The sequence below is a fragment of the Anser cygnoides genome, chromosome 11, assembly GCF_040182565.1.
Source record: "Anser cygnoides isolate HZ-2024a breed goose chromosome 11, Taihu_goose_T2T_genome, whole genome shotgun sequence".
Lineage (NCBI taxonomy): Eukaryota > Metazoa > Chordata > Aves > Anseriformes > Anatidae > Anser > Anser cygnoides.
The window spans coordinates 1,194,554-1,215,394 of NC_089883.1; positions in this window are offsets into that span (position 1 = coordinate 1,194,554).

Sequence of the window (20,841 nt, forward strand, 5' to 3'; positions counted from 1 at the left end):
CCGTCCTTGCTTTTTTCTTCTCAAAACGGGCCCGAAGCCATCGCCTGCTGCTTTGTTTTCGCCGTCAGGAGCCCGCAGCAAGGACCCGCGGCCCGATGGGGATTCTCCCTGGGGACGGTGCCACTGCTGCTGTGTGGGGCCGGGGGCTCCCGCGTGCTCCGAAATTGCCCGACGCCAACGTCCCGCATTCCTCTGCTGCCAGCCTGGGTGCCCCGGCAGACAAAGCGCTTTCCTTGAGCAAGGACACACGCACGGTCCTGCAGGGCTCTGCCCCGTGATGTATTGAACATGACAGAGCCTGCTGCGAGGGAGAAATAAAAAGCAGGAGCAGCACTCTAACTGCTCGGGCTTCCGATAATGTACGGCGGTAAATGGTTATGAGTGCATTTAAAGCTGATTTTAAGCTGGATGGAATGAGGGGCTTGCACAGGGGACCATTAAAAGATAAAAATTGCAAGAACTCCTTTGTTGTCAGGTTTTGGAGAGCCCAGCGCACGGCACTGGAAGGGTTTGCCCAGGCCTGGGGGCACCCGGTGCTGCCCCTTCGGGCGACTGAGCGGCTCTCAGCAGTTCCCGGCAAACCGTTGCCCTTTGCAGTTAATTTGGTTTGACTGCAACCTTTCCAAAAGTGCTGACGGAGAAGGTGTTGAAGCCAGGCACAGTCTCTCCGATTTCCATTTACGTTATCAGCCAGGCGCCGAACGTGTGGACTTTGAAGTATTCCGAGCCCTGCACACTACTTTTTTATTATTATTATACGTTCTTAAGGCCTTTTTTTTTTTTTTTTTTTTTGGCGTTTAATGCTTTCAGTGGCCGAGGCTGCTGTGACCCTTGTGCAAACCTCGGGTGTCAGGCTCCTGGATCCCATGGGCATCGCAGTGGGCACCCGGAGCTGCCCACACCATGCTGCGGGTGCGCTGCATCCGTCCCCAGCACGCAGCACCCATTGGGTTGTGTTACCTGCTTTTTTGTCAACGTCTGCCTTCTGTGAGCACCGTAGCAGCACTCTCACGCAAGGATGGGCTCCCACACAGGAGGCACGTGGGGTGTTTGGTCCCGGCAGCTGCTGAACCGAGCCGCTACCCTCTGGAGGTAGCCCACGCATCGTGCCCGCACCGCTCCTCCTCCCCAGCCCGGTTTTCTGGGGCGGCCATCAGGTGAAATTACGCTTTGAGTAACCGATAATTAGCAAATTACAGTGCTCAGGTCCTGGCGCTGGGGCAGAGGTTGTTAGCTTGCCTCGAAAAATATAATAAAGAAAATAACCGGGGTGGGTGGCTGCCCATGCTGCCGCCCAGACGCACCCCCCCCGGCTCCGGGCTGCTGGAGCGGGCTGAAACCCCGCTGGTCGTGGCTCTTGTGCCGCCCCATGGGAACGCTGTCCCCAAGGAGACTTTTGGCCATGTGGCTTTTCCCATGCTGTGCCTCTGGTCCCTACAGGGCAGCACTGGGCGTCGGTGTCGGTGTAGGGAAGCCGTGCTGCGCTGTGCCACCCCGTGCTGCGATGAACTGTGCCAAACCGCGCCGTGCCGTGCCGCACCGTGCCCGCCCCGGACACCAAGAAAACCACTCTCGGGCTGGGCTCCCCGGGCGGGCAGCCACCCCCTCTGCACCTCCGGTTACGGGGTGCCCCCTTCATTCACCCCACAACCGCATCTGAGGCTCCGGGGACAAAGCGGGGTGCCCGCAGCGAGCACGCGTTGCGCCTGCAGCCCTCGGGCGCCGTGCGTCGCGCACGCGGTGCCGGGCAGGGCCGAGAGCCCCGTCCCGCCCCCTGCACCCCCCCGTGCGCTGCTGCGGCACCCCGTGCCACCCCTCGGCGGCGGCTCTCCGAACAGATGGCAGGAGGAGGCTCTGGGACACCATCAGCTGTTGTTATCGCTAGCTGATGACACGGAGTGTAAATTCTGTTGGCACTACTCCCTTCGTCTGTTCTGCCTCTGCATCCCACCAGTTTTAATTACTGTAATTGAGTTATAATGAATGATTGTGCATTACCATTGTCTGTAATGTGGCAGGGAGTATTCTGTTCGTTACACACTCCATCTAACAACATGCCCCTCCTCGTTGCTTTGTTTATCTGGTTGAAGGGTGTCATCACTTCAAATGGCATAGATAAAACAGTACTCAGAGTGTCTGCGTTTAGATGTTTATCGTTTTTCTGTTCTCAGGCAATGGTGCTTCACTGAATCCCGGTGGAAAACTGCAGAAACAGATAAAAACTAATTTGGCTTAATCCCTCTTTAAAAAAAATAAATAAATAAAGGAAAAAAAAAAAAAAAAGAAAGCAAACCACCACAACAAAAATCCTGCAGGGCTTTGGCCCACTGAAAAAGCCATCGGCACACCAGGATTCCCGGGGTGGGGGGGCTCCCCTGGGGGGGCTTGCCCAGGGCTTGGCTTCCCTGTGCTGGCTGCGCTAAGGCACCCAGCGAGCCCAGCCCCATGCCCGTGGCCACCACCTCAGCGGATTTTGGGGGCTGAAGCCACGATCAGCAGGCACAGGAGAAGCTCCCACGTTCAACACCAAGCACTCGAGCAGGGACCCTTTATATCTTCGAGGCAGAGGCCAGGACCATATTAATTTGTAAAGGCAGAGCTGTGTCCCGAGGGCACCCATCGCGCTTCTTGCCCTCCCAGAGGCTAACAACTCGCTCGTGTGCACCTCGTGTGCTTCTAGGCTGCGGCTGGCTTAGGAAAAAAAGTGTCGTGTGAGCATTTTTTGTAAAAGACTTGGCCCCATCTGCACGCTGTCAGTAAATGGCTGAGCTAAACAACACGGTGTTATGAATAGTAGCATTTGGTAGTTTTAAACCTTTTTCTTTTTCTTTTCTTCCTTTTTTTTTTTTCTTTCTCAAGGTAAATTCCAGCGGGATCAACACTACACAGGAATTGCCCCGGAGGAAGCTGGCTGCTCACCAATTCGTCTTGTAAAAAAGATTCATTATTACCGTTGAGCCGAGATGAAACAATTCTCTGGAATTAACTAGCCTAATTTTGACCAGCCGATGTTTTGCTACAATGAAAGTTTGGATTGTTACACATAAAAGCCGACCCCCGGCTCCCCCGGGGGGGGGGAAGATGGGCGCGATGATAACGCCGGCGGCGGGCAGGGTGCACGTGCACGCACGCACGCACCCGAAGGAGCTGCGGCCGGGGCCAAAATCCGTGCCAAAAACACCGGCACAGCACCCGGTGTGGCCACCCCGATGGGCCGGGCTCAGCCACGCTGCTCCCACGCCTCAGCACCACGGGGCTGGGGGCACGGCGGGGGGGGGGGGCACCGGCACACCTGGGACGCTAACGAGGCTGATGAGGATAACCGCCTGATAATTGGTATTTAGTGCGTGCAGGTCTGATAGCTTCTGCTGAGAGGTTAATTAATGGTTCATTTAGCCATTAGAGGCACTAAACGGGAGGACACGGAAAGGCCTTGCTCGCTTCGTGCTCACCTTTCCCCCTGCGCCCCCCCCAGCCTTGCTCGCACCGGGGAGCAGACCCCTGCCGCGGGAGCAGGGCTGCTGTGGGTCCCCGCATCGCATCCCCTGACCCCCTGGGGGCTCAGCCCCCCCCGTCTGCTCCTCGTGGGGTGGGCACAGACCCAGAGCATCCCCGCGAGGCGCTTGGAGCCCCAGCCACGGCCGCTCTGATCCCCCAGCCAGCCCCCGCCGGGTCCGGGAGCTCTCCTCGAGGCACCCAAGCAAACGGCCCCGCGGTTTCCCAGTGCTTTATGGCGGCGCAGAGCAGCTGTGCTGTTCTCAAGGCATATTGAAGCAGTTTAATTACATTTTGACACTAAGAGCTGTTTTATTATCCCAATTTCTGTTGTGTAACTAGAACATGCAACGGATTGCGGAGGCATAATCCATTAATACTCACTTGTGAGGATTTGTAGCTTTGGACTCGCGGCCTTATACCTTACTCGCAGATAAATATATTATCCCCCTGCGCAGCCTATCTGGGGGAGGCAGCGGGCTCCAGCCCGCTGGCAGATGCGGTGTTTATGGACACTCATTACTCCAGGCAGGGCACGGTGGGGACGCGTCCTCAGAAGGGGCTCGTGCCTCCACCTCTGGTGCCGAGCGAGGACCGAGCTGGCCGTGGGCTGCCCCGCAGCGGCTGTGCGCAGTGGGTCTGGCCTCCACGGGAGGCTGCTCGTCCTCGCGAGGCTTCAGCCTCCCATCAGGGTGGGTGAGGAGATGGGTGCACATGGCTCAGGAGCACAGGGGTGGAAAGTCTTGTGTTGGCTACCCAAGCCCATGAAAGGTACGGCATCTTCCCCTGGTGCCACTAAATTCATACATGTTACACGTTCCTGGTGGTTTGGCTATTAAAAAACCCATGAAAAGGTGCAAAACTTCCAGGCAGGGCTGAGTCCATCTTCTTCAAGGCGCGGAGCAGGCGGCTCCCCGCCGAGGCACTGGCAGCGGGGCTGTGAGCCCCTGCCTGGCCCTGGGGGGGCAGCAGGAGCCAGAAAGGGCAAAGCACGAAATGCAAAATCACCGCCCGGCCAGGTACCCAGAGCACGCTGGCATCTCCCAGCCTGGCTCATGCCATAGTGGGAGGGCGGCCGTCCTCCGCGGTACACAAAAGAGGCAGAAAACGGCAAATCTGGGGTTTGGAGGTGCAGTCAGTAACAGGGAATTATTGCCAGGGAATTGGGCAGCTGGCCCTCGCCCAGCAGCTGGGCCCTGCTCACACTGCCAGCACCCACCGAGCTCACCCGGAGCTGGGGGGAGAGCTGCCTTTCCCAAATCTGACCCCCCCCCGGGGCTGACAGCAGCGAGGCTCAGGCTCACGGACGCTCCCTGCCCGCTGCTTCTGCAGGCCTGGGGGCCCTGGGGATCCTTCTGAGGCTCTTCCTCCGTTATCCCAGGTTTGGCCGTGCTGCCCCGGGCTGGAGGTCGCTGCTCCCCCCCACCCCCCCCCGAGCACCTCGCTGCCAGCACCAAGGGGCTGCCCGCACCCCTCCGCCCAGCTGCAGGGAGACTTCGCACTCTCGTGATAAATAACGTGCAGGGAACAGGAGCCATCTGAACAGAAAAGCAATCATCCTGGCTAATAAACCGCTCAGGAGCTCTCCTGAGCCGTAAAACCCTGCCTGCTGCTTTCTGAGGGCGGGGAGCGAACGCGAGAGCAGCCCAAGGCTGCACACGCTTCGTCTGTGCGGGTCTTCATCCATCCTGCTGCGCCCCTGCTGAGTCCCGGCGCAAAATTCGGGTGGGAGAGGCCCCCGGTGCTGCTCTGCAAGTTTACGCCATTTCTCCCCCTGCAGCTCTTCCCTGCAGCCCCCAGCATCTCAGTAATCCCCGAAAGCAACCAGAAAATTCCTCAGCACAGGAGCACAGCTCCGCTCGCTAGCGGCCAGGATTATCCCAGCCCTGCCCCGGGGACCCCGTGGGTGCCCGGGCTGGTGCGAGGACCTCTCCCTGCTTCGCCTGCCGCTCTCTGAAATAAGTTACTTTTCTCCTCCCCTTTTCCAACACTTAACCTCATGATCCTCTCTCTTTGAACACACACAATTTTGGCACGCAGCTCTGCGGACCACCCTCAAAAGCAAATCTCTTTAATTTATGGAGAGACTCAGCTTAAAGCACGAGGATTTCTCCCTCCCCCCCCCCCCCCCCCATCCTTTGCATTTTGTCCTGACTGTAAATTTTTAACGACAGTTTAGAAAACACGAGCAAATCATCGGTGACGTTTTTATAACCTGCCTAATACTTTAAATAAAAGGTTCCCCAGAAGTGCGTGTCGGGAGCTGGTGAGGGTGATCTGCGGGGACAAACGTGCCGAGCACCGGGGGCTCATGGCCCGGCCGCAGAGCCTGGAGCAGCCCAGCCCCACAGACCCCAAATCCACGTTTCCAAGCCCCCACCTGTGCCGTGTGCCAGGAGCAGCCCAGCTGCAGGTCCGGGACAGGAAGGGCATCAGAAACCCCAGGGATCTGGTACAAAACCAGCCGGTCACATCTGCCTGAAAATAAAAACAAATATGGATTTTCTTTTGAAGATGCTCGTGTGTTTTGTTTCTAAACATGGTAGTTTAAAAATGAAATTTAGCCTTCGCATTTACACTTTTTCCCCAATTTTTAAAATTAAAGACTGTACGAGATTTCAGAGGTTAATGGGAGGGTTAAATAAAGCACTGTGCTTGCTTCCTCCCAGCTGGGCACTACGCTCAGCAGCCCAGCCGTGCTGTTCAAACAGGCCAGCCTCCTGGAGAGGGTGCTTTGACCTGCCCCGGTCCCGATCCCCCTGACCCGCCTCTGGTCCTGCAGGCAGGGTTCGCTTTTCCATTTTTTTGGTGGAAATGCACACGGCCTGCGCTGAGACTCGCCCACCCCTTCCCTCCCCACGTGCCATCCCCTTCACCCTGCGTGTCACCCGCCGGCGCCAGGAGCGATGCCCGTCGATCCTCCAGGTCCCTGGTGGCCCTGTCCCACGCCCCCAGCACCCACGCGTGGGGGTCCCGCTGGAAACCCCGGCGTTCCCTGGGGGAGCAGCCCTGCAGCAGCCCCTCCACGTGCCGCTGGGCTTTGCACTGCTCTGCGCCCTCGCGTGGGGTGACATTGAGGAACGCGTTGCCTCGACGTTTATGATTAGTCACTAAATTCGTAATCTCATCAAAGAGATATCACAAGAGCTTGACAGGGGCTGTTTCCCATAAATCCACGCTGATTGGCATTAATTGCACTGTCCTCTTCTGATTCTCTATTAATTGAGTCCCGTATCAGCTGCTCCATTATTTTTCCCGGGATCGATGTCAGGCTGACAGGCCTGTAATTACCTGGGTCATCTTGTTTGCCCTTTTAAAATACCAGCACAACATTAGCTTTCTCCCAGCCCTCTGGAACCACCCCGGTGTTCAAAGACTTATTGAAAATCAACATTAACGGCCCAACCACTCTCCTTGACCAGATGTTTTAAAACTCCTTGGAGCAGCTTAACCAGACCCGCCGGTTTCCAAACACCCGCATTTAGCAAGCGCCCAACGTCCGTGCGAGCTGCGGTGGGTGCAGGAGCTCTTTCATCACCAACCACCGCTCCCAGGCCTCGCTTCCCCCTCACCGCAAAGCAGGAGTACATCGCCACCACGTCCTGCTCCAAACAGCTCTTCTCAGCCTTACTCTGCTGGCCTCCACTATTCCTTTAGTTTGGGTTCCCCGGCTCCTTCCCCGGCTCCCGGTGCTGTCTGAGAGCAGCCCTGAGCTGCTGTCCTCGGGGCAAGGACCAAGCTGCTCTCCTACACCTGCAGACACTTGCAGCAGCGACTCGTAAGAGCTTACAGCAAAGCCAGCAGTGGGACCAAAAGAGCAGCTCACAGGGAACAAAGGACAAGCCCCGTGCACAGCACGGAGAGCAGCCAGCCCCTGGATCTCTCAGGACACCACCGACACCCTCGCAGGGACACCCAGCGCAGCAGTGAGAGCAGCACAACAAGCTAAGGGGTTACTGCCTGTCCTCCAAGCACCCAGCCAGGGTCTGGGGAGGGGGAATTTCTGTGCCACACTGCGATAACATTCACCCGATAACATCCATCTGTCTTCGTTAGCCGCAGGAAGCGCAGGGAAGGAGCGCCGGTGCGGCCCAACACGGGCCCTTTTCAAGGATCATTGTGCCCTTCCTGCAGGTAATAGAGATGAATGCAAATCGCCCTTAATGCCTGTAAGGCATCCCCACCGCACGCCTTACCGACTGCTTTCCACCAGAAGAGCACCCAGGGGTGAGCGTGGGCAGCCCCCAGGGCCGGCTGTTCCCCCACAGGGTTTCATCGGCACCCACCACGCAGGATGGGTGCTGGGGCCAGAGGGTGCTGAGCTCTGTCCTGGCACTGCCGGACTCACCGTGTGCTCCTCAGCAGATGTTTGCTCATGCCACCAGGCCACGGTGACCCCATAAATCACAGCCAGCCCAGCAAACACAATGCACAATTGTTATTTAAGAGCACCGATGGCGTTTGAACCATCACCCAACCCACCTCAGCAGGAGGCCGGGGTTGTGACCATGTTCTCTTCCAGGGACATCAACTTCCTGCAGCCCAGGCTGGTGGTAATTATACCTAGGTACAGCTCTTCTTAATTGACTGCTAATGGCTAGCCACCTGAGGACAGCGTTATATTAAGAAGGTTAATTGGGTTGGGCTAGGTACACACTTTGGGGGATGCATAGTGCTGAGGGACTCGCCTGGTCCCTGTGTGCCTCACTGGGACTTGTTTCTCTAGGCTTCCCTGCTTATCCTTCCCCAAATTCATTAAAAATAAATCAATATGTGCCCTTTGATATGAACCTGATGAAAACATGCTTGCTGTTTGTCAAAGGGGGAACTCACCCGGGGCGTCTCTCTTGCTGCTGTGACAGCACCAGCACCCTCGGGGCGCAGCGCTCACCTGCAGCTCCTGACGGCTGAGTCAGGGACTGGGGCAGAGGATGCCACACCAGGTGCTCCTGGGTTTGCATGGAGCAGGGATGGCTTTTTTGGGAGAAGATTTGGAAAAGCACCAAAAAAAAAAAAAAAAAAAAGCACCAGAAGCCAGGGCGTGGGAAGCCCTCTTCAGGCTTCCCCCCTCTTCAGAAACAGGGGACCTCTTCCAGCTTCACCGGGGAGGGAAGTCTCCAAGGGATGGATGGTGCCAGCAGCCCCCAACCCGAGCCTCACCCACCATGGCTTTGAAAGAGATGTCACAGCTCTTGCACCACGTTGTCCCCAGCGCGGAGGTCTCTGATGGGCAATGCCCTGGCTGACGGGGTCTAAAGGTACCGAGCTGTTGGCATAGCCGTCCCCTGTCCACCACCGCGGAGTAACCAGCAGCATCTAAAAAACCAGATGTGTCGCTGAGACCGACGGACAAATCAGTGTTTGCGCCCAAGGCGAGACAAAGGGCAATCTGTTGGGCTCCCGAGCTGACAGACGAGGGCTGTGTTCTCCCCGCTCGCATTTTATCTCCGCGCACCAGCTCTTCTAACTGCTGGGAAAAGAACAAAAGTGTGCACGGCAAAGGAAAGAAAATATTTATGCAGCGAAGCGCAGCATCACCGCTGCTGGGAGGAAGAAGGGGAAGGAAAAATGCGAGCGCGCTGCTGTGCACGGCTCAGCCTCGTGTGCTCGCAGCCCCAGCACCGCACCAATGGTGCTGGGACGGGGCCGGCGTCCCCCTTGCTCCCTCCCGGAGCAGCGGCGTGAAAGGAGCAGCGGGGCCTGAATGCGCGTCCACGGCCATGTGAAAATGGATTCCAGCAATACTTGGAGACCGAGCCCATTATTCCTGAAAGCGGCTGGGTTACAGCAGGGTTTGATGCGAGGCTGCCGCAGAGAGGTTATCTCCTCCCTGTGGGATTTTTTATTTATTTTTTTATTTTTTTGGTAAAAGGCGAGCCATTTTGTAGCCTCACCTTGGGTGTTTTATTCTCCAAAGAAAGCTTGAACTGCAGGAATGTCAAACGAGGCTAAGTAGTTGCCCTAGCATCACCGTCAGACAAAAGCCGACACTTTCTGGCATTAAATTGCTAAGAGACAGTCAAGGACTCTTCAATGCGGCTGCAAATTGTGTGACCAAGCTGGAAAACACAAGCCACAAGATATTCTTGGCCTGAACGCACCCATAATCAGATGAAACCATAATGGTGCGCAGACACCAGGCCCTTGTTTTCAGCGTGGCGAAATGCCTGCCGAAACGCTCGGCTCAGGCCCATGGGCTGGCTTCCATGGCTCGCTGCTGGCTTGAGGTGGGGTGCCCGGAGGTGTTGGGGTGCCCGGAGGTGCTGGGGTGCCCGGAGGTGCTGGGGTGCTCAGCAGGTGCTGGGTGTTGGGGTGCCCACAGTGCCAGGGTGCCAGGCAGGGGTAGGTGCCCGGGGTGCCCGGTAGGCAGTGGGGTGCCCTCAGTGCCGGGGTGCCCAGCAGGTTTCGGGGTGCTCAGCAGGTGTTGGGTGCTCATAGTGCCGGGGCGCCCATCGGGGAGCGGGCAGGGTGGGTACAGGCACCCCGAGCAGCTCCGCCGGGGTGGCTGTGCGGCGGTGCCCGGCCGCCCCTTGTCGGCGCCGAAATGTTTCGGAATCAGGCATTTAATGAGAACAAAAGAAATTAATTGGTGGTTTAGGCCTAATGAGACTGCTGTGCAAATTAACAGTCCTCATCAGCAGAAACAAACAGAGTCCTTAAATGAATTGCTGCGGAGCATTACCCTGAGTAAGCTTTTGCCGGGATGATAAATAGCGGGTCAGGAGGGACCATCTGTGCTCCCCCTCCCCGGCGCGGGCAGGGAGCGGGGAACGAGGCTTAGGGAGAAAAATAGATCTCAATAAAGCATAAATTCTCCGTTTTATTCATCCCGGCCCAGCTTGACACCACCATCTTACTAGCGAGATAAAGAAGAAAACCACTTGCATTTGCATCTGAAAAGAGCAAGAGCGCGGCCCCTCCGCCCGGCGAGCCGCGGAGCTGTGGTTTGGGGATATTCAGCCCCCATTCAGGCGGGCACAAAAGCCGGGCCCCCGGCACGGCAGAGCAGGGCCGGCTGATTGCGCCGCGGACAGAAGCCCTGTATATCCGTCACACAACCCATTTGTTCCCTCTGTTTACTTAAGACGTTCTTCAATTCCCAGCGAGGATTTGTGTTTCTGGGTTGGTTTACTTACGCTCATGCGCTGCAAAAAAAAAAAAAAAAATCTGTCTGATCTTTAATAATCAAAGTAATTAGAATAATCCTTTCAGGGCTGAATGAGGGATTATTTCTTCGTGTCATTTTAGTTTCATCCTCATTTGGGCTCATAAAATGTGGAAAAAGCACTTCAAAAGCCCCACTGTAGTCCCCGGCCCTTGATGCTCTTGCAAATTCCCAGCCAGCCGCCTGCCAAGCCCCGCGTTCTCAGGGAAATTTCCAGGCCCTTGCGTGTTTGTCTAAAGCAAATTTATTTATTTCGGCGGTGGTCAAATAAACACTGGGTCCGCCGAGATTTGTGGATCGTTTGTTGTTTCGCTGTCTTGGGCAGATAAGGAAACCTTTGATGAAGTGAAGGGACTTTGTGTGTCTAATCTGGGCCCAGCAGCTACACGCAGCGATTGTAAAATGCTGCGGTGTCTGCAGGGAACAGTAATTACATAGGAGGATTAAAAGGTCCTAAACCTCACCTATATTTCACTTTTGTAAACTAGCGAGGAACAAAGAATTCTTGGCTTGCCAAGAGGAAAGAATAATTGACACAATTCGCAGACGCTGGATTATTATAATGTAAATAAACGAATGGAAGAGGACAAAACTAATTTAGGCCTTAAACTTTTCATCTGGCGTTTAACAAGGGGGATAAACACAGCTTTTAGAAGCAGTGTCACAAACCCCAGAGCCCCCCCTCCCCGTCTCACCCGTGCTCCTGCTCGGGGGGCGCAGCCCCAAAAGAGGGGCTGGGGCAGAGCTGGGGGGCTGGGAGGGGGGAGCGCTGCCCCGTGCCACTTGATGCTGATTTTATGCCTTGGGGGGGCTGCCCTCCAGCCTCAGCCGTGTGCCCCCTGCTGCAGCCGTGGCCCCTGCTGCGTGCACCACGGAGGCTGCGGGGACGAGCCCCATGGAGGCTGCGGGGACAGGCAGAACGGAGGCTGCAGGGACGAGCCTCATGGAGGCTACGAGGCCGAGCCCCGTGGCGTGCAGAGGCAGGGAGCTGCTGGTTTTCCTCCTGCCCCATGACCTTGGGCCCTCACCTACTCGTGCACGCATCCAGAGGAGCCGCGTGGGAAAAACCGAGCACGCAGCCGACCTTGTTTTTGCGCTCAGCTGGCAGCGCCTTCCTGCTTTTGAAAAGCAGAAGCTGAGTTTTAACAAATGTTAGCCTTCTCATCAAAGAAATACTCTCTTCCCCCCCCCGCCCCCGTCTATTTTCCAATTGCCACATGAAACATAATAAATCGATGTTTATAAAACGCTAAGTGGCACAGGAGTGCAAATAGCCAGCAAGCAGCCACGGCGCTACTCCTGCTTTAAGACAACAGATACCTACGCATAATGTGCACCAGAATTATACAAAAACAGGGCCAAAAAAAAGAAAAAAAAGCCACGTTCTTTCTTGCCAGCTTGACTCCTGATTTCGGCTAATGAAAAGCACGCAGGCTCCGTCCGAGGGTGCTCAGGCCAAACCCCAGAAGCCGTTTGCAGCAGGAGGAACGAGCGCGGCTCCTCGCCTCCTGCCAGCCAGCCTGGGGCACCAAAAACAGGGCTGGAAAACCAAGAAGAGCACAAATCTGCACAGCGTGTGTGCGAGAGCAGCGTGCACGCGCGTGTGCATGTGAGCGTGAGCGTGCACATCCATCCAAGCGCTCCCCAGAGCCGCTCTCCGGCTCCTTCGCCCGGGTGCTCGGGGTTGCTACGGGCAGGGGGAAACACTCCGGGCTCGGGGCGTTAAATTATGAACAATTATCAGCGGGAAAATGACAAGAATGAGAAAATTAACAAAGAGCTCAATACATTCGGCTAAATGACTAACATAAATGCATTCCTATTAGGCAGTCAATATTGGGCTGGCAGCTCCTGTCTGTGCCTATTTCTCATTAGACAAAGCCTTGACCTTGACCTCATTGTCCTGTTTGCTGGGAGACAGAATCCCATAACAACTCGTTTGGCGAATGTATTGGACCAGTAATCCATAAATATTGATTCATTGTTTGCAGTGTAATTTAAATGTCAGTTATAAGCCCAGGGCAGATAAAGATCTGTATCAACAATAAAACTGGATAGAGGCTATAAATCCCCCGGGGCAGCCTGGGTTAAAATGGATATGCAACGCATGCATCCTCTAAAAGAAAAGTGAAAATGAAATGAAGAAGAAAAAAAAAAAAAAGCAAGCCACATTTCCTGTACATTAAAAGGAAGGAAGATATTGATTATCTGGGCAACCAGCGTGGTTTTGCAAACCCCAGATTGCTTGGAACTGACCCTGCAAGCGCACCCCTGCGGCCCCTTTGCCCCTTGCACGCTCCCTGCAGGATTTTCCAGTCCTCCTCCGCACCAGCCGTGTTCCCAAACTCTGCTGCATCCCTGCAGCCCCCTCCTCTTCCTCACCCCGTGCCTGGAGGCTGTGCAGGGGTGCCCAAGGTGTGCGACTGCAGTCTGGGGGTCCCCAGCACCCCATAAGCAGCTCAGCACCACTGCAGCTCGGGTGTGCGGCATCACCCAAGGGTGCGAGGCACCTGCTCAGCGCCGCTCCCTGCCGCCGGGCAAACAGCCTGGGTGCAGGGCTACTCCCCGTTAAGGCTGCACGCTGTGTTCTCCACCTCCCCAAAGCCTGTCCAGCTCTGCCTTCTGATCCCAAATTGGCTCCAACCCAGGGGCCCACCAGCTCAGCCCCGCTGCCCACCCCTGAGTCTCTCCCGGTGCTGGGGGGTTTGCGGGTTTGTCAGGAGATGAAAAACCTTTCATAGGCTGCTCCCAGCCATAAATTCAGCAGCTTTCCCCCGTGGAGGTTGTGATTTTGGTTGGGAACCATGCTTGGCAGCAAAGGAAGGGGAAGGTGGCTGCTGCTCGTCTGCCAGGCCCTGGAGGTTGCTTGCAGGGCTCGGGTGCCACGGCCGGTGCCAGGACCAGGCTGGGCCCCCCGGGGTGCTGTGTCTGCTCCCGGCGCTGCCCCTTGCCCTGCCCAGCTCTGTGTGGCTCCAGGAGGGTGCTCTGGGAGGATGCGAGCACCCAAACCAGGGATGGGGACTCAAGGAAAGCCGGGCGAGGAAGGGAGATCTGCAGAGGAGCGATCATATGGGGTTATGTTTGCTTAAGAATTACTCTCTGGCCACATAACCGCTTTGCAGCCGCTCGCTTTGCAGCTTTACCTTCCACATTTGTAATTTTCTCCAAGAAAGAATCCAGCTCTCACCATGCACCGGTTAAAATGCCCCTTTTGTACTCGCTGTGTTTGCATGACTCTCATAACAAGAATAGCTGGGTTTCATCTTTTTATATTGGGCCCATTGGCAAGTCACAGGCGATGCATAAAAACATTTTTGCAGCTTTCTTTTTGTCTCCTGGAAATGAGACACAAATTCTTGGCTCTCCCTTTCAATACAGTCTTCTTTCTGCAAATGTATGTAAACTTGCAGCTCAAAACCATTATGTATTCAGGTATGAATAGATAGCAATTTGAAATGTTTCTTCTTGCTGTAGACAGAACTTCACATTTTCTCCCACCGGTATTGTTTTTATGCAATACACTACAGTTTTTTTATTTATTTATTTTACTTTAAGTAACAGCCATTTAAATTTTTTTATAGTCTAATATCTCTGTGAAGCAGCCTCAGACACCGAGCTCATTATTTATTGAGATCTATCAGTGACTTTAAAAGAAATCTTTTATATCACATTTGCAGCGTGGTAATCTCCTTAGTCTGTTTGACAGGAAGAGAAACCACAGTGCATAAACTCCGGTGCTGCCTCTGAATACGGGTTAAATGAAATACACTTTTTGTGGGCTGGAGGGGAAAGTCCCAGAGATTAACCAGCCCCGTGGGATCCGCGCTCACCTGGATGGATGCCGGCGGCAGCGGGGATGCTAACGGGGTTTAAATCTCCTACCTCTGATAACCAAAACACGGAGCCTGTTCCTTTCCATCTCCCAGACAACAAAACCAAGTCTTTCTTCACCTTCCTCCCCAGCCTTCTCTGACAGAAGTGGCAAAACTTTATATCTGAAGACACGGAGTCAACGTGGGATGAAGGGAAGATGTTTGGGCACAGCAGTCCTGTCTCCATCCACCCAGCCGGCTGGCAAAGCCACCCCGAAAAAATCGGAGAATGAAGGAGCTGGACCACGAACAAAGCCCCTTGACCTCACGGCCACAGGCTTGGCCTAACCCTGAGCCGGAGCACCAACTCTGTGCTGCAAAGGATTTCCCCCCAGATGGGCTTTTCTGCCTCCTAGCGAGTCCCTCCGGCACTAGGCTGCGCTCCTGGCAGCAGAAACCCACTGGTGATAGCAAAAAGCTGCAAACAGCCCTGCGTAAAGGGAAGGCGCAGGGCTCGGGCCCTGCTCGGAGGTGTGCCTCGCAGTTCCTCCTCTGGAATTAATACAAACGTCCCCTGCAAGTTTCATTAGCATCCAGTTTAATACAACGCCACCGGAGGCTGGAGCAGGACGGCACCGAGCGCGCTGCCGAAGGGCGCGGGCAGCGGACGCGACCTTTTAATGTGGCATTGAGGTATGCGCGCTCTAATCTTATTAGGCTTAGGGGCTTGAAGTTTAGAAGTTTAATTCAAACCCACATTATTATGACTTACCCTTTATGCTCCCCTTACGATGATTAATCCATGAAAATAAAATTAAAAAAAAAAAAAAAGTCCCTCCCCCTCTTAAGTTTGCAGGACACAAAAGAAGCGGTAATCCGTCTTCTGGAATAATTTAAAGTGGGGCTGCAGAGAGACTTTGCTCGGCTGCTGGGGCAGACTCGAAGGACGCGGGGGAACCATGGCTGGCTGTAACCTTTGAATTCAGGGAGTTACATTTTAATCCTGTATTTGAATAATGTGACCGAAAGGCCTTTTCTGTTAAAAAAATATAGAGCAACAAAACACCAAACCCAACCTGGAGCTGGTTAGGCAGGTGGCCAAAACGGTTCAGGGTTTAATGGAGAGTTCTCACAGATGGGAGCCAAATTTAGCACGATTCGGGGCCCTGACCCGCGCAGGAACGCGTGCTCCTCCAGCTCCCCGTGCACAGCACCACTGCACCGCGGCGTGCAGGATTAGGCTGGTTTGGGAAGCCTGGGGCTCTGCAGAAAGCCAGCGGCAGGAGGTCGGTGGGGGAGGCTCTTGGTGCCTTTCAGACCAGATCCAGCGCGGAGAAGAGCAGGAGGAACTGAAGCCCCGGGGGAGCGAGAGCAGCCGCTGGAGGAGCAGCTCCCTGCATCCCTGCTAGGTGTGCTGAACAGCACAGAAATGGGGGTACCTGGAAAGGGAAGGCATGAAGGCTACAGGGCGGCTGGTTTTTGTGAAAGCGAGCAGACAGCGCCCGCGGCAATCAGCAGTCGGGAAAATCAGCAAAGCCCTCCATCCCTTCTCCTGTTGCAGCCGCTGCACCTTGGCTCCAGCCCCTGTAAATCCTATTAGTGGTGTGTTAATTACCGTGTGGAGCTACCAGCGGCGAGCAGCACACCGCACCCTGGGACTGGCAGCACCACATCCTCGGTGATAACCCACCCCAGTCCCAACGCTGCTCTCCCCTCCTCTGGGGTGCTAATGCCCTGGTCTGGGACACTGGGGAGCAGCGTGGGGCTCCCGTGCACCATCTGGGGAAAAAAAAAAAAAAGAGATTTTCTCATCCTAAGCATTAATATACCCTGGCTTTGGGATGATGAAATTGCAGACATTACGGAAACTCCAGGAGAAATGCCAGGCGACTGCTGAGCACCACGCTCCAGTACCTGAGAACAGCAGTTCCCCCGCATCTTAATCCAGTATTATTTACCTAGTGTCAGCTTCTCAAACATGCTCTGGAGGATGCTGAAGGTGTACAGCTCGCAGGGCTGCTCTCCCTGACAACTACCAGCTCCCGTATCGAGTCTTAGGGATGCTTAAGTCACGCTAACCGGAGGAGACACTCCGCATAAATGCATCCCGATGCTTCAGCTCCGCTCTGCACAGCCGGGGGCCCGGCAGAGCCGCCCTGAGTTTTCCTGAGCTATGTATCAGACCAGCTGTGGAAGCCCGTCCCAAAAGCTTGCTTCTCCATGCACAAATCCAGCAGACAGTTCCCAGGGAGAGGAGGCCATCGCTCGGAGCCCAAGAGGCTCGGGAAGCCAATGGGGCCAGTGGAGAAGAGGATTTTCCCCCCAGGCTGGGTGTCACTTCTGTGAGTTTGAAGCAGGTCACTGCCCTCATTCCTTCTCCGCTTTTACCCGAAATACAGCTGGCCCCTCTGGCACAAGGGAAGGGCCCTCGTGGGGTGGGAGATGCCCTGGAAAATGGGAAAAGCTGAGGTCAGTGGCGAGCTGATGGCAGCTACGTGAGCCCCCTGCAGAAGATGTCCCCTCCTGTGCTGCTGAACACCGGGGAGCCTGGTCTTGGGGGGGGGTCTCCCTGGGGCAAAACTCCCCCCGTGTCCCCAGCCCCAGCCCTGCTCCCCACCCCGTGCAGCCTCCGCCAGAGCCGGCCCCGCCGCGGGTGCAGCTCCCCTTGATGTCGGAGCCAGCGGGCCGGGTGCCCGCCTATCGAGCGGCAGGATTTGGCCCCATATGTTTTTCCTCTGCCTTAATTTACATTCCAGGAACGGATCAAAAAACCAAATAAAACGGCAAGGCGATGCCAGCTCATACATCTGCCTTTGGAAACCCTCAGCTGTGGCCGCTGATGTTGCCTAATCCTGGCCAGACAGCGCAGCTGAGGAGCTCGGCAGCGGCCGCGGGCAGCGGTCCCTGCCCAGCGCTCGCGGGACGAGGTCTCGTAACGCGTCTGCAGAAAACCTCCCCTCTCCGGTAACATCGAAGGCAACCACACGTGGGTACCGGGCTCACATCTGGAACATGCAAAGGGGAGAAGCTCGGAACATGCTCACGCTTCCCCGCTGCTCTAACTGCCGTGAGGTGATGGCGCCGGGTCTCACTGAGGGCCAGCATCATCCAGAGCCCACCCCAGCCGCCGCTCGGCCCCGAGCCGGGTCATTTTTGCAGCGAGTTCACGGGGAGGTCGTGTTCCCCCTGTGTTTTGGAAGCGCTTCAATGTCGGCCAACGTGTTCTGCTTTGATCAACACACTGCACAGGCACCGGAGCTGATGGTAATAGAAAACAAATTGAGCCGGGCTGGAAATGTTTAAAAGGAAACAAGGAGCGCGCGGGAGCCAAGAAGCAGAGCCCGGCGCGCCCCGTGCTACACGCAGCAGCGTTTCGCCCCACACCTCGGGACATCAAACACCGGCGGAGCCGCCGAGAGCAGCCCTGCCACCCGCACCCGCTGCCAGCGCTGGCGTGGTGCAAACGGGGAGACTGAGCTTTGGTTTGGGGCTGCTGCTTCTGCCCTGCCTGCCTGCTCTCCCTTTGAAGAATCCCCTAAAACGGGGCTGACCCGACTGGCAGGGCAAAGCAGGGACCAGGTTTGGGGCTGCTTTCGGTGCGCACACCGAAAAGCAGCTCCCAGGACACCTGCACCCATGGCACCACCGGCTGCTGCTGGGACCACCCAGATCTTTCCCCGGCAAACAAATGGGTGGTTCCTGGGGTCGAGCTGCTCACTGGGACCCCGCAAACCAAGGGAAGGGTCCCCCCAGCTGGCTCTGATCTCCCCATAGCTCTCTAAAATCCAGCACAATGAAACACCTGGCTGCCTTGCAGCGTGAGGGGGTTGTTCCCAGGGGACCTGGGTCGCAGCAACCCCCACGACGTCCCAAGAAACCCCGCAGAAAAGCCCTCACGCCCCAGACCAGCGTGAATCTCGCCGAGAGCTCCAACGGGACGGCTTCGACTCCCAGCCCCAAACTGGGAAGCGTTTTCCAAGTGGCGAGGAGCCAGCAGAACACGGAGTTCATGAGCTGCGATCCCGGGCTTTAAAAAGAAAACAGAAAATAATGAAGCCTAATGAACATGAGAACGTCAAAAGGGGTTAATGATCAGTCAGAGATTTGAGTGATTCCCAGGCCGCCGCCGCAAAAGGCTAAATCTCCGCCTGAATAGAGGAGCGCACAAAGGGTGCTAGCTGCGGGACGAGGCCCGTGGGGAAACGCCGGCCTCCAGCGAGCGCTGCCTCTGCTCCCTGTTGCCTCCATGCCACAGCGATGCCCGGTGCCAAACCTCCCCTCATCATCAGGTTTCTCACCTCCCCTTATTCTGCTCACCATTTCCTGGGTCAACGCAAGCACACCCTGAGCAATGTCTCGCACCCAGCTTGCCCAGCACCTCCGAGACCCCCACAGGAGCCGTACCCTGGCTAACGCTGCCTTGCGCCCGGGGCCGCTTTGCTTTCGAGGCCGGGCACGTGTGTGTCTGCCGCAATTCTGCCCCTAACCAAGCGCTTTGGGGTCCCCCCAGCACACACCACGGCTCTGCCACGTCTGCCTGCCAAGCCCCACAGAGACTCCTAACTGGCCAAAACGTATTTTCCATGACAAATTCCTTTGAGTCATGGAAAGACTCCGATTTATCTTTATTTATGTTGCTCCTCGGAGGTTTGGTGCGGGCTTTCTCCCCCGGTCTGCCTGCTCTTCTCGTCCCCATCACCATTGTGCCTGACCCAGCGGTGTCCCCGCGGGGGCTGACGGGCTGCCCCGTAACCTTTCAAGTCAACAACAAAGCCACTTTCATTTCTGTTTGCTTTGCTGCACCCATCTGCGGGTGCGTGGCCAGGGCGGGTTTCTGCACACGCAGGGGGAGCGCGGCGGGCGCTTGGTGCTGCGCCCGGGCTAATTGTCGTGGAAAGAATACAGAGCACCTGAAAACGAGATCGGTTTGCGGGGGATTACAAAACGGGGAGCTGCGGGGACTGTTAATGCCTTCCGTCCTCAAATCCATCACTCAATATGTCATTGCCCGGCTATGGAACAAAAGAGATTAGAAAGGCATAAAGTAACCCAATGTGCAACTCCAGCAGATCCCTGGGCGCAGAGCTCGGGAAATTTAGCAGATTTACATCTCTGTCCGCGCCCGCAGCAGCCCGGGTGTAAGGAGCAGTTGTCAGGAGCACTAATCTGCTAAAAGCCCCAACGCCGACTGATCTGCGGGCCAGATATAATGAAAGCCCTGAGCCGCCGCATGCATAATGCGGGGTGGGAGCGGGCAGGCAGAGACATTTCAGGCTGGGGGTTTGCTGGCTGGGGTTTGCTCCCAGGAAATTTCAGGAAGATTAGCCCACCAGCGGGAAGGGGTACAAAAGCTGTAAGGCTCCACGCAAAGTAGCAGAGGGGTATTTTCGGTGTGGTTAAACACCTGACCTGGAAACGCCGAGGAATCACCTGTGGCTTGAGATCTCGCATTCCCCGATTCATTCGGAAAGTGTACCTGCTAGGCCAGGCAAGGAAAAGTTTACAGTTTCCAGTATTTTAACCCTAATCTCCGACAGAAAATCTGATTTGGGATGTAATTTGCATAGCATGTCTCATGATTTCATTTAATCTGCCCAATCCTCTTACGGAGCAGAACAGCATAAGTTATCACAGACAACGCGGTCTGCTTCGGAACTGCAAATCCACCCGCCCATCCACCCTGGCAAACCCCTAACTCTTGAGTTAATCCCACTCCCGAGAGGACAGGGCACCTGCCAGCACACCGCTGTGCTGGAGGAATGGGAAGGGGACGGGGACGGGGAGATGAGCCCCTCTGGCTGGTTCCCCTGGCCCCATGTCCCCCCAGCAGCTCCTCTTTGGGGGCAGCAGCAACGTCCCCATAGAAGACCTGGGGCCAAGTCCCGTCCTTTTGGGGGGCTGGAGGTGCCGGGAGGTGCCGACGTCCCTGCCCTGCCAGTCCCAAGGCACGCAGCGCCGTGGCCTCTGGGTCAGCCTGCAGCCCCAAAATAGCTTGATGGGTATTTCAGGGCTTTGAGTCACTTCTTTTCTTTCAACCAATTTGCCTATCCCCAGATCTTATTAGTAACTTAAATACCGCTGTGATTGACGTGCTAAAGATACGCGTTCAACTGCATCTGCCTTCCAGAATTAACTTAACCCCAAAATTTCCTGCCATTGGGAAACCCACGCAGGGCTCAGCTTGAGAACATTGCTGCAGTTCAGCTTCTTCAGTGAACAGAGCATCTGAAAAAGCCTTTAGGCTTCATCTTTAATTTGTCCGTATAATTGCAGAGCAAATGTATGCCTTATAGCAATCAGATTCCAGATCGATACCGCGATCAGAGCCACGTCCTATTTTTCAATTAGCTCTTCATAATTGGTCCTGCT